Consider the following 12048-nt stretch of genomic DNA (forward strand, 5'->3'; position numbering starts at 1 on the left):
ATGTCGGAGGTGCATACCAACTTTAGATTTATGCAGAGAGGCAGCAACAATAAATGACTAGCAAGTGAAATTGTCACACTAACAATTATTTAGGCAAGAAATGTGACACTTATACTTACTCAGCATCAACACAAGTCTTTGACAGCATGTATTCCAGTAGGTATTTCTATTCCGACAAATTATGGTCATAACAAGGAATTTCATCACTCCCATTTAAGACAAAGACATGCTGAAGGAGCTTTTAAAGGATACACCTGATTAGTTGATGAAAAGAAAGTCTCAACTTGCAACAAATCTAGATATGCAAAACACGAAGACGCACAAATTACAATTTGTGATACAATTGCTACTTACTTGTGCTTCTTCTCAACTATTCAAATTCTATACTAGTCTCTCCATATTATTCTGAACTATAATATTAGATTTAAAAATGTCATTTACAGAAATGTTTAATAAGTAGAATCTTACAAATAATAAAAAACGTAAACACAAAATCTAAAACTTTAATGTATGTAAAATTTAATAAAGGCAATAAGACATAGTAAAAGTACATTGAAATTCTTCATATTTCTTGCAATTAATTGTTTTACTCACTACAACAAAAAATAATTTGGACTTTTAACCACAAAAAATGTGTAAAAAATAATGATGCGACAATAATGAAACAAAATTTGATGAGATACCATATTAATAATTATGTAAGATATTAAAATACATATAAATTATATATACATATATTTTTAATAGAATTTTCTTTATATAAAACTATAAATATTAATAATAGATAAGGTTAATATAAAATATAGTACAACGTAATATATGAACTCCGTAAACAAACCAAGATTAAATATATCTTTAAAACAAATTAAAATTTATACTTATTCAATATCATAACTTCCTTCTTAATGTTGATTTGACAGAAAACTGGACACGACGGATCAAAACTGGAATTTCAACAAGCACTGACCTGGAAATCGTAATAATTCTCAGGCCAGCATGGTTGAAAATTCAGTCGATGAAGGAGCCTTCTCTCTACATTTAAGGATGCATCACAATAACTGATGATCATAACAACCTGGAAGAAAACTAAAAGCATTGCAACTGGATAAACAAAACATGAAGCACAAATTGTGATACAACAGAACTTGTTCTTTTCGATTATTGATTCATGAACCCTTAATATTATTCAAAATTTTAATATTAATTTAAAAATATCATTTATAGTAGTAATGTTATTCTTGCATCATCAAACAAATAATGAAGTATGTAAGCATAAAAACTTTAGCACATGTAATCCAAATTTCAAAAACTAGCAATATAATAAAATCTACATTTTAAATTACCAAGTCCATGATTAATTCCAAGAATTTTTCAAAACTTTACAAAACACAACACTCTGACAAAAACACAACAGCAAATTTAAAAAAGCATTATAATAACATTAATTGAAATGATTGGTATAGCCAAAACTGTTGTAATCTGCATCCTCAGTTGATTTTTAATTTAAAAAACAGAATAAATAAAGAGTTGAAGCAATAAAATAGCTGAAAAATACAAAAGCAATTAATTTCTTTTTTGCAAAATTATATTCTAAAAATACTTTTCTTGCTCATTGATAAGGAAAGAAATACTTGATTTTTCAGTTCTAATTTTAGAATAAAAAAAATAAAAAAATTGCCAATGACTGGCTTGCTTCAACTTGCTAAATCAAGGAAAGTTGATAACTTCTTATTGGTAACTTTAAGTTTAGGGTGTAACATACTATTAATTTAACCTTTTATTCAAAAGAGAAAAAAAGGGGCTTCTTTTCAACTTTGTATTGTTAAAGTATAACTTAAGAAATAAATAAATAATGGTTTCAAGAGAAATAAATAATGGTTTCTACATCTAAACTGCTAGTAATAAACTGTGCTACTGGATAACTATGCCCAAACTATGTAACTGTAGTTTATTTGAAAACATGATAAATATTTGTGTTATGAATTATGCTAATACTACTAAATCAGCAAGTAAAATTTAAATAGAATCAAATATTAAAAAACAAACCTCATATTTCTTTTAGACTGCCTCTTATACCACACAACTTGCAAACTTAATTCTGGTTTTTCCGATCAGACAGTAACAGACTGATGGCTGAAATAAGAAATTTTTTAAAAAATAACATAAACAACTAACTTTCTGATACAAGAACTATGTTAACCTTAAAGGGGAAAATACAAATCTTTAAAAAATAACCACAGCATCAAACCAATATTAACAAAAATATGGTTTAATAATAAAAGTTTATAAACTTTTCATTGCTTTTTTTTCTGTTTTCTTCTTTAGCCCATATGTCATTTAGGGAGAAAAAAGAGACCTTACATTACTTTGAAAGTTTTATAAGTAAAAATCAACCATGTTGAATACTTATGCATGATAATTCATTTATTAAGAGGTAAGATTTAAATACTTTTAAAATCTTTCACCATTTTTAGAGATTGAATGCTAAAATAATAAATTTCTAAAATTGATAAAGCAAATAGAATAAATAATTTTTAAAATAATTAATATAAAAAATATATTAATAAATTTATTGTTTAATAATAATAGAGGAAGATAATAACCAGCAAAACATTGACTTTTTCTTAACCTACATTTGATTAAAGACAAATACTGATAAACATTAAAAGATATTTATTTTGACTTTTATTATTTTATTAAAATTTTAATTTGCAAACAGAATACTACAACAATATAGTTGAAGAAAAAAAACTAAAACACTTAAAATGCCACAGTTAATATACAATTAGTTGAATAATCAAAATAAAAAACATTATACTGGTAGCAATAGTACTAACTACTGATACTAACTGAAATACTCGTATTGGCTCCTCTTAATCTGTCTGTCATTTAAGCTAAAAAAAGAATAAAATTAGATGAATCTCTGTGCAATAGACAAATTTTTATTACAGTAATCTCTCAACTTAGTTTTGTATAATGTTACTTTGTATATACCAAATATATTTAAAGTGAAAGAGTATTTATAATTCAGGGGCAATGTTCTTAGCGATCTTCCCTCTGTCCCTCAGGGGCAGAACCACAACCGTTGTGAGAATTAGTACTTAAATTAACTCATAACATTCTATTGCCTCTAAACATTTTTCTCCATTGTGTAAAGTAGTACAAAGAAGAATATCAGGGAAAAAAACACTTTCTACTGAATATTTTTCCTTACAGCATCAAAGTGCTAAGTCTGATGCAGTTCTTTGACTACTCTCTCTTGTTTGAATGGGCTGAGTTGTGGTGATCAGGCTTAAATGTCAAGACAAGAGTACAATGTTTTCATGAATCTAGTTAACATATATATAAGTAAACATAAAGTCGTGTATACATACACTTTCTTTTTAGCAACTTAGTCATGCATTCTTCACAGACTGAATATTGCCCTGTCAGTTTTAATGAATGCCATCTTTGCTAATACATTCATCTGCGACAACATCAATATCTCAATAAGGTTAAACATTTAAGAAAACAGTTAAATATGTCACCATGGAATCCCTTAGTAAAAAGAGTAAAGGGGACAGAAGTACTGAAGAAATAAGCAAGGTTTGGTTTACATAGTAGTTTTTGACTTAAACATTAACTGTAAAAAATCTTGGAATTTTGAGAAAATAAAAATTATAGATAGAAAAAAATATAAATAGTTTGTAGTAAATGAAAAATTTAATTTCAAATTAAAATCTAAATAAGTTAATTTAAATTGTTATTAATTTGTTAATATGAGTTATATTCTAAAGAAATATAATAATTTTATATGCGATACACATAAATGTGATACATATAGAATAAAATTTCTTGATTATAGTATGCATGCTCATAATTTATGTAATAGTTTAGACAATCTAAAAGAATAATAAGAGCAGTAATTGTGAACGAAAATGATAAATATTATCTAAAATTCAAAATAAGAATTTTTCTGTTTCTTTACAGATTCATATTTAGAATTTCTTTTTAACATAAGTTTATAATAAAATTGAAACAAAACTATTTTGAATATGATTTAAGAACTCTCCCCTGTTATGAAGAAAATTCAATACAAAAGCTTCCTATCAAAATAAAATTTAATTAATATATTTTCTAGAAAAAAAATCTCTTTGTATTATGTCTCTGAAATAAACGTAAATCAACTCATCATTTAAATTTAAAAAATTTCATTACTAAACTGCGTTGCTAATTTTAGACAATCTAACTAAAGATTTCTGGAAACATGGAAAAACTTTGATAAATGAAAATTTTTTCTTTTGGTTTATGATTTTCAAAAATACATAAATTTTACACATAAAGGAAAACAAACTATGTAATTTAAATTCTAAATCTTTGCATTTTCAGGAAATTTAGTATGATCTCTTAATATTAACAAAATCTCATGATTTTTTTAAAATATAATGCTTTTAAAACATACACTTATATTATAAATCTTTAATTAATAAGAATTACCTGTAAATAAAATTTTCATGATGACAAAATATAAAATCCAGCTCAATCAAATCTAGAAAATGGCTTTGAAAAATAATTTTGTTTATGATATGACAGGAAACTATAGATGCAAAATAACTGATTTCAGTAGTGAGGTAGTTGGAATATATGGGTAGCAAGTAAAAATATCCAAGGCATTTTGAATTAATTGAGCAAATGGTGCAGCTCTTAGCATTCGAAAGAACATTGGAGATAATATAGTAAATTTACAATTAAAAATATGACTTACCTAGCGAATTCGTTTCATTGGTTAATCATTCCGAGTACGTCCAGCTCAAACATTTTCGCCATTTTCAATCACGTTCAAAAAGCGGGCATCCAAGCAGTTGGCGATAGATTTCGTTTGGCAATCACCCATTTCAGCTGATCGCCAAAGTTTAGGGTTATAAGAGGGCGGTCAGCCAAGACAGTGCGCCTGTTATAACATGCATGTATGACGAAGAGGCTGGTAAAGCAACAAAACAACTAATTAAAAACAAGAATTAAAAATAAAGATTAAAAACAATAATTAAAATAATTATATAAAAAATAATTTAAAAGGTAATTATTAAAAATTAAATTAAGAAATAATAATTAAAAATATTTCGTTACAAAATAAAGATTAAAAAAATTATTACAAAAAAAAAATTATAACAAAGAAAAATAATTAAAAAAACCTCAACTATAGTAGCTGTCACATTTGATTGATCACCCCAACCCCCGTTAAGAGTACTCCAGCGGAATCCCCGAAAATCCCCGAAATCCCTGTGCTCATATTCCCCTTTCCTAACTACTCCGGACTCAGTAAAATAGTTTCTGAGTTTTAACGCTTCTATGAAGCCATATTTTTGCAATTTTATTTCTCAAGTGCTGTTTGTTCAATTTCACAAAAATTTGCGAAATTATGCAAAAATTTACATGTCTTTCAATTCAAGTTTTTTTTTTCCTCTTTTTATATAAAATTATAAAAAACTGAAAAATTACTGTTTACGTGCTACGTGAAATTATCTTTGGATAAACTAAATTTCTAAATATGTGCAAAAAATTTTGATTAGTTTTAAAAAAAATCATACACATAACGGAATACGTAAAAAGTAAAATGTAATACGCAAAAGTGCTCTCCGGACTTAACTAACGGGATGATATTTTCCAGATTGCGAGGCTTGACCGCAGATTTTAAATATCAAAAATCCGAATCGATTGGGAAAAAAGACAATTTTATTTAGAAAAAATCCAATTTACGCCCGATTCTTTAACTTAATTAGTAGTTATTAATTGGTATAGTTGAGGTTAACTCCTTGTGCCTTTATGATTGGCACATAATTCGTAAAAATCTGATCGTTAAGACCAAATTCAGTGTAATATCTTTTTACGCTCTGTGCAATTTTTTAAAAAAAAAAAAAGAAAGGTATATCACTGTTTTCTAGTTACCAAATTTTCACAAGATGAGTACCAATCTTAATGATTCAAAGGGTGATCATTAAAATTGGCATTCAGCTAATAATTAGCTCAAATAAGGTGATTAATTTCTTCTAACTATTAATTAAGTTATGGAATCAAGTATAAAAACGTACTTTCTCTGAATAAGCATGCCTTTTTCTCGACTGATTTTGGATTTTTAGCCTTCAAATTAAGGAGGGTAGCTAGCCACAATTTAGGAAACATGATCAAAATCGGTAAATCAAGGTAATGGTCGAAAGTTTGAACCAATTAATATGAATCCTTTTAAGTATTCCGCCATATCTCGGGAACCTTTAGGCGAATCGAAAATTTTTGCTAACTGTTATGAAAGTCTTTATTCCGTGTGAAAAAATAATTTCACTATAAGAATTTTTGCTAATTATATATTGATTATACTGGTTGAGAAATCCTAAAATTTAAGGTATGCAAATTTTTACATCATTTATGGTCCCACAGTGAAGTGATCGTAGGACAAACATCACTGACAGCTGTCGGTGAGCAGGTGAATGACCAGTTTGATCAGACTGCAAAGGGACCGATGGTGCACAATATCAGTCTTCGTTTAACTGTTCAATCGTAAAGTGCTTGGCGTTGTTCGCGCAAGTCGTCTGGGTACCAAAGCGGCGGAGCCATCCCCTTTGCAGAGAATACAAATTGCTTTGGCATGTCTGCGGATCATCCTCAGGGATGTTTCCCAGGCCGTCGCCAATAGTCCATTGTGCAGTTCTACTGCGACCTAAATATGTGATACTACTATAACATTTAAACATATATAATTTTAAAAGTAAAATTTGCTCATAGTTTCTGAAAATACATAGCTGGAACTATTGGCGAGCGAAATTGGCTGCAGGTGGCGTAGAGCAGAACTCTTTTCCTATGGCAACACTGTACATGCTTTCCCCATTAGCGTGTGGAAAGTCATAGAGGAATGAAGTACGTTAGTTTCTCTCTTGATTTTCATAGATTAAAATCTTTTAACTTGAAAAACTATATGGAACTGAAAACTACATTAAACATAGTTCTAAAGAAAAGTATCACGGAAATTTTTAAAAATATTTTTATTAAGTAAAAAGGAAAAATATTAAAAAAAGGAAAAATATCGTAGTACATTCCTATATAACTGAAAAGAGGAGGAGAGGGAAGGGAGAAGGGCTAAAGGCATGAAACCGGTCTCTCCCCAGATGGCGTATTCGAGTGTTGCGATCGCGAATCCCTGGAGAAACATGTTTGGATAAAACAAAATTTTAATTTCTTAAAAATATCTCGAGTTATGGAGAAATATGCGAAAAGTCAAATAAAAAAAGTCATCTCAAAATGGGTAAAAAAAGAAGTATGTTTTTGTCTGTTTTTCAAAAAAAGTAAGGTATTTGCGAACAAAATTGGCTACAGGTAACGTAGAGCAGAACTTCCTATCTATGGCAACACTTCGCATGCTTTCCCATTAGCATGTCGAGAGTCATAGAAGAAGGAAATACGTTAGTTTCTGTCTTAATCTTCAAGTAATTTAAAAACTTTAAAGTTGGGAAACTACATGGAATTGAAAGCTACATTGATCATAGTTCTATAGGAAAGCCGTGAAAATTTTAAAAAATTTTCTTGACAATTAAATACAAAAAATATTAATAAAGGAGAAATTTTCATAGTACATTCCTATATAACTGAGTAGAGGGGGAGAGGGTTAACCCTTATGAAAATTTTAGGTATATTTAAGGTTGATTTGAGGTATTTTTGAGGTATTAAGGCGACAAGGGGCTTTCAAATTTTTTTTTTGAAATTATGAAGGGATTTGCTTGAAATTTTCAGAATACATTTATATTGTTAAAAACAACTTTTATACAAAATTTCAAAGAAATATTTCAAAATTTAAGAAATTAAAAAAATTAAAATTTTTGAATTTTTTATGTTTTTTTTATATTACTCCACGCGTCTGAAATTTTGTCAAAATGACAAAATTCTTTTAAAATATTACATATTAGGTAATATTGAAAAAATTGTTGGGAGTACTTTTTTTATTTTTTATTATAGAAAAAAATAACATTAAAAAAACAGTAAACAACTTACATTTTTAGGAAAAAAACATCATACCTCTATAAAATATTATGTATAAAAAAAATTCTATTCACTTAATTCAAAAAACTTTTCCAACAAAATGTTAATAATATTCATCAATATATAGCATTAAATTCTCAGGTCAAAAGAATGAAAATTCATTACGCTGGAACAGTTTGAAATTTGTAAATTTGACAAAAAAGACATTTTGAGAAAAATGACATTTATTACTTTTTCATTGCAAATTTTACTTCTGAACAAATATTTCTTGTTTTTAATATAAATACCCATAAATATTGTCTAATGAAATAGTTTAATAATTATATACTTTAAATTTCTTTAAAAAAATTAACAAAATATTTAACTAATATAAAATTAATTTTAAACTAAACTAATTTTAACAGTTACCTGCATTCAAAAAAAGGTAAACAAAGGGGTGTGGTCAAAACTGAAATGGTCATAACTTCATCAATTTTGCTCTTATTTCAGAAATTTTTTTTTTTAAATGTTCAGTTAAATGCCAAGATTTCAGAAATATAAAATGTAAAATATCGATTTTTTGACGAAGGGGGCACACGTGGAAGTTCATTGACAAGGTTCATGAAACTTTTTGAGTCTATCTAACCATTTATGTTATTAATTTTAATCTATCTTTATTATTTTATGAGTTATTAAACATCAAAATGGGTCCGGGACTTTATAAACACCCTGTATATTTGAATTTCTGTAAATGTTGTTAATGGTAATACTGTCTTCAGTGTATTTAATCAGTGTATGTGGCTGTGATACATATCATGCTTTTTAACTACGAGGATTGAATAGAAATGGCAGAAGAGTAATACTATTTATCTGAAAAAGAAAATTAATTTCATCCAGTTAATTTAAATCATAAAAAAAATTACTTTCTAATATTTTAAAACCTGTCACTATTATTGTAAATATGACTTTCTTACTAATTTATATTTTTTTTCCTTTTAGGTTCCTATAATTACAAGTTTCAACATGTAGACGGAAGCAACGTATTTAAAATAATTTTGTTGGTTTGTAAAAAAAGTGAAATTTTAGTTTTAAATAAAAGTACTTTTAATTTCAGCTGACTAATTATTTAAATTTGCAGTTTTATAGCTTTAAAAATTCAAGCACCTTAGACAACTATCTTCTAAAAATACGAGTATGAGTTCCCATAAATAATTTTTACTAACTGTAGAATTTGGATAAGTGTTACTTTAAGATGATTTAAATCAATCTATCAAAATTATAAAAGAAGTATGCATTTGAAACTTTCTTTTATAGCTTAACAAAAGAAGCAATTACTGCCGAAGGTTTAAGATTAAAAATTTAAGGTTGATAAATGATCTCTACTAGTGAAAAAAATTTAATGATATACATTATTCTTCATATAATATATATAATATATTTTTTAATATAGTGAGTCTAAAAATTAATAAACTAGGTGGTCCGTATAACACCTCACCTTCGTAAGTGCTAAAAAAAACCTCTTTGGTTGATAAATTAATACTTCTAAAAAAACTAAAATATATACTTGAGGTTACGAAATAATAACTTAAGGTAGAACATGGAACACATGACGCTAATTAAAAATAACCTTTCCAAGTGTTGAAAATACACTTCAGGTTGATTTATAACAACCAGAAGTGTAAAATGGCCCACCTTAGGTTGAAAAATATATACCTCTACAAGCATAAATTTATATACCTGACGTTGAAGAATAATTATCTGAGGTAGAACAAAATACATTTAAGGTAGATTTAAAACAACCAGAAGTGTAAAACGACACACCACAGGTTGATAAATATATACCTCTACAAGCATAACATTATATACCTGAGATTGAAAAATAGTTACCTGAGGTAAAACAAAATACACCTGAGGTTGATTTATAACAACCAGAAGTGTAAAACGACACACCACAGGTTGATAAATATATACCTCTACAAGCATAAAATTATATAGCTGAGGTTGAAAAACAATTACCTGATGTCGAACAAAATACACCTGAGGTAGATTTATAATAACCTGAAGTGTAAAATAACACACCTTAGGTTGTTGAATAAATACTTCCACAAGTGTAAAAAAATATACTTCAGGCTGAAACATATATACCTCTGGAGGTATATTTAAGGTATATTTGAGGTTGATTTTGAGGTATTCATTTGCACCCTTTTCAACTTTAACGACGTACTTAAATAACAACCTCCTTTATACCTTTAAAATATACCTCGTTTATACCTCATTTATACCTGGATTTTTTCATAAGGGAAGACATGGAGCCTATCTTCTCCCCTCAGATGGCGTAATTGAGCGTTGCCATCCCGAATGCATTTTTGTGCCAGAACCAGGGACTAATATAGGGATAAGAACTTCTCACTTTTCCTAGGGTGTTTTGAAAAGCAACATGTTATTAACAGGCCGGTTTTACACACAAAAAGTGGCGTTCGCAAGTCGCATCTTTATGTATATTATTTTCTGATATATCCGCCGTACATATGCATTGCGCGTAATAACTCATAATTTATGTAAATATTGAAGCATTGCTGCCTTTATGAGTGTTTTTTTAAAAGAAAACAATCGTATTCTGCGTTGCAGGTAATGGGAAACCACGAAAACGGCTTTCAGTTTACTTGAAGTTAATGACTTCCAGCTAAATGCTCAGAAATCGCATTGAATTTTTTTATATAATGAATCGTTTTGTTAGCATCCTTGACAGACAGCCAATCATTTTTGTGAATATAACTAAATGCTGTTCTTTCTTTTATATATATAAATTTTAACTCACCCAGAAATCAAAGTAGCTCGTAATTTCAATATCGGAGTAAAACTATATTTATGAAAGTTATTGAAATAATTTATTTTAATCAAGATTAAATTTAAATTTTCAGATTTTGAGTTACGTGCAAAAGAAAAACCTCGTAGATTTTTTTTTTCAGATTGCTTTTACCGGTATAAGGATTCCAGTTAAATGTGCATCATCTCAAAGATATCATTTTTTAAATATCAGTAATTTTTTTATCATCTTTGTTAGATGGCCTATCATCTTTGTGAATCTAACAATACGCTTTTATTATTTTTAATTCAACCCAGAAATCAAAATAACTCTCAATTTAAGTATCGGAGTACAGTCATATTTATGAAAATTACAATAATAACTTATTTTAATTAAGATTAAATTAGAATAATCAAATTACGAAAAAGTCTTTTAGATTGCTGAGTGGTTAAAGGATTTCAGTTAAATGTTCATAATCGAAATGAAATTATTTTTTATAATCAGCAAAAAAAAAAATTTTTCATCCTTGACAGACAGCCTATTATCTTAGTGAATGTTGTGAAGCACTCTTCATATATTTTTAATTTTTAACACATCCCAGGAATCAAAGTAACTTGTAATTTGAGTATCGGAGTAAAATAATACATAAAAGCTATTGTAGTAGCCTGTTTCATCTAAAATTAAATTAAAATTAAAACAAATCAAATTTTGCGATGCAAGCTAAGGAAAATCACGAAAATGTTTTTCGGGTTTCTTGATGGTAACAGGATACCATCTAAATATGCGTTATAACAATGAAATTATTCTTTAATAATTAATCATTTTTTTTATTATCATCCTTGATATCCTATCATCTTAAGGTCTGGTTTCTTAGGACTTGCGCCTTATCTGGGCGTTAGCGGGACGTCAACGTCCTACTGACGCCAACAAAATACTGGTTTGTTAGCTCAAGGCCTGGTTTCTTAGAACTAGCGCCTTATCTGGACGTCAGCGGAAAGTTGACGTAGAGGTGACACCAAAAAATACTTTTTTGTTAGCTCAGCGTGAGCAGTCGGTCCAACGCAGGCATTATCTCTCATTGCGCATGCGTTAATAGCGTAAACAAATATTTATTTCGAATTTGTATTGATTTTGTTATTGTCGACCAGTGTTTTAGAGAACAAATAATGACTTTGTCCAAGAAAAAACACATTATAGCTGAGCTAAATGAAGAGTGCTATGTTTAATGAAGACGCTATGTTTAATGTCAAAATCAAAAT

The sequence above is a fragment of the Parasteatoda tepidariorum genome, chromosome 2 (genome assembly GCF_982258835.1).
Source record: "Parasteatoda tepidariorum strain Cologne lab strain chromosome 2, Ptep-v5.0, whole genome shotgun sequence".
Taxonomy (NCBI): Eukaryota; Metazoa; Arthropoda; class Arachnida; order Araneae; family Theridiidae; genus Parasteatoda; species Parasteatoda tepidariorum.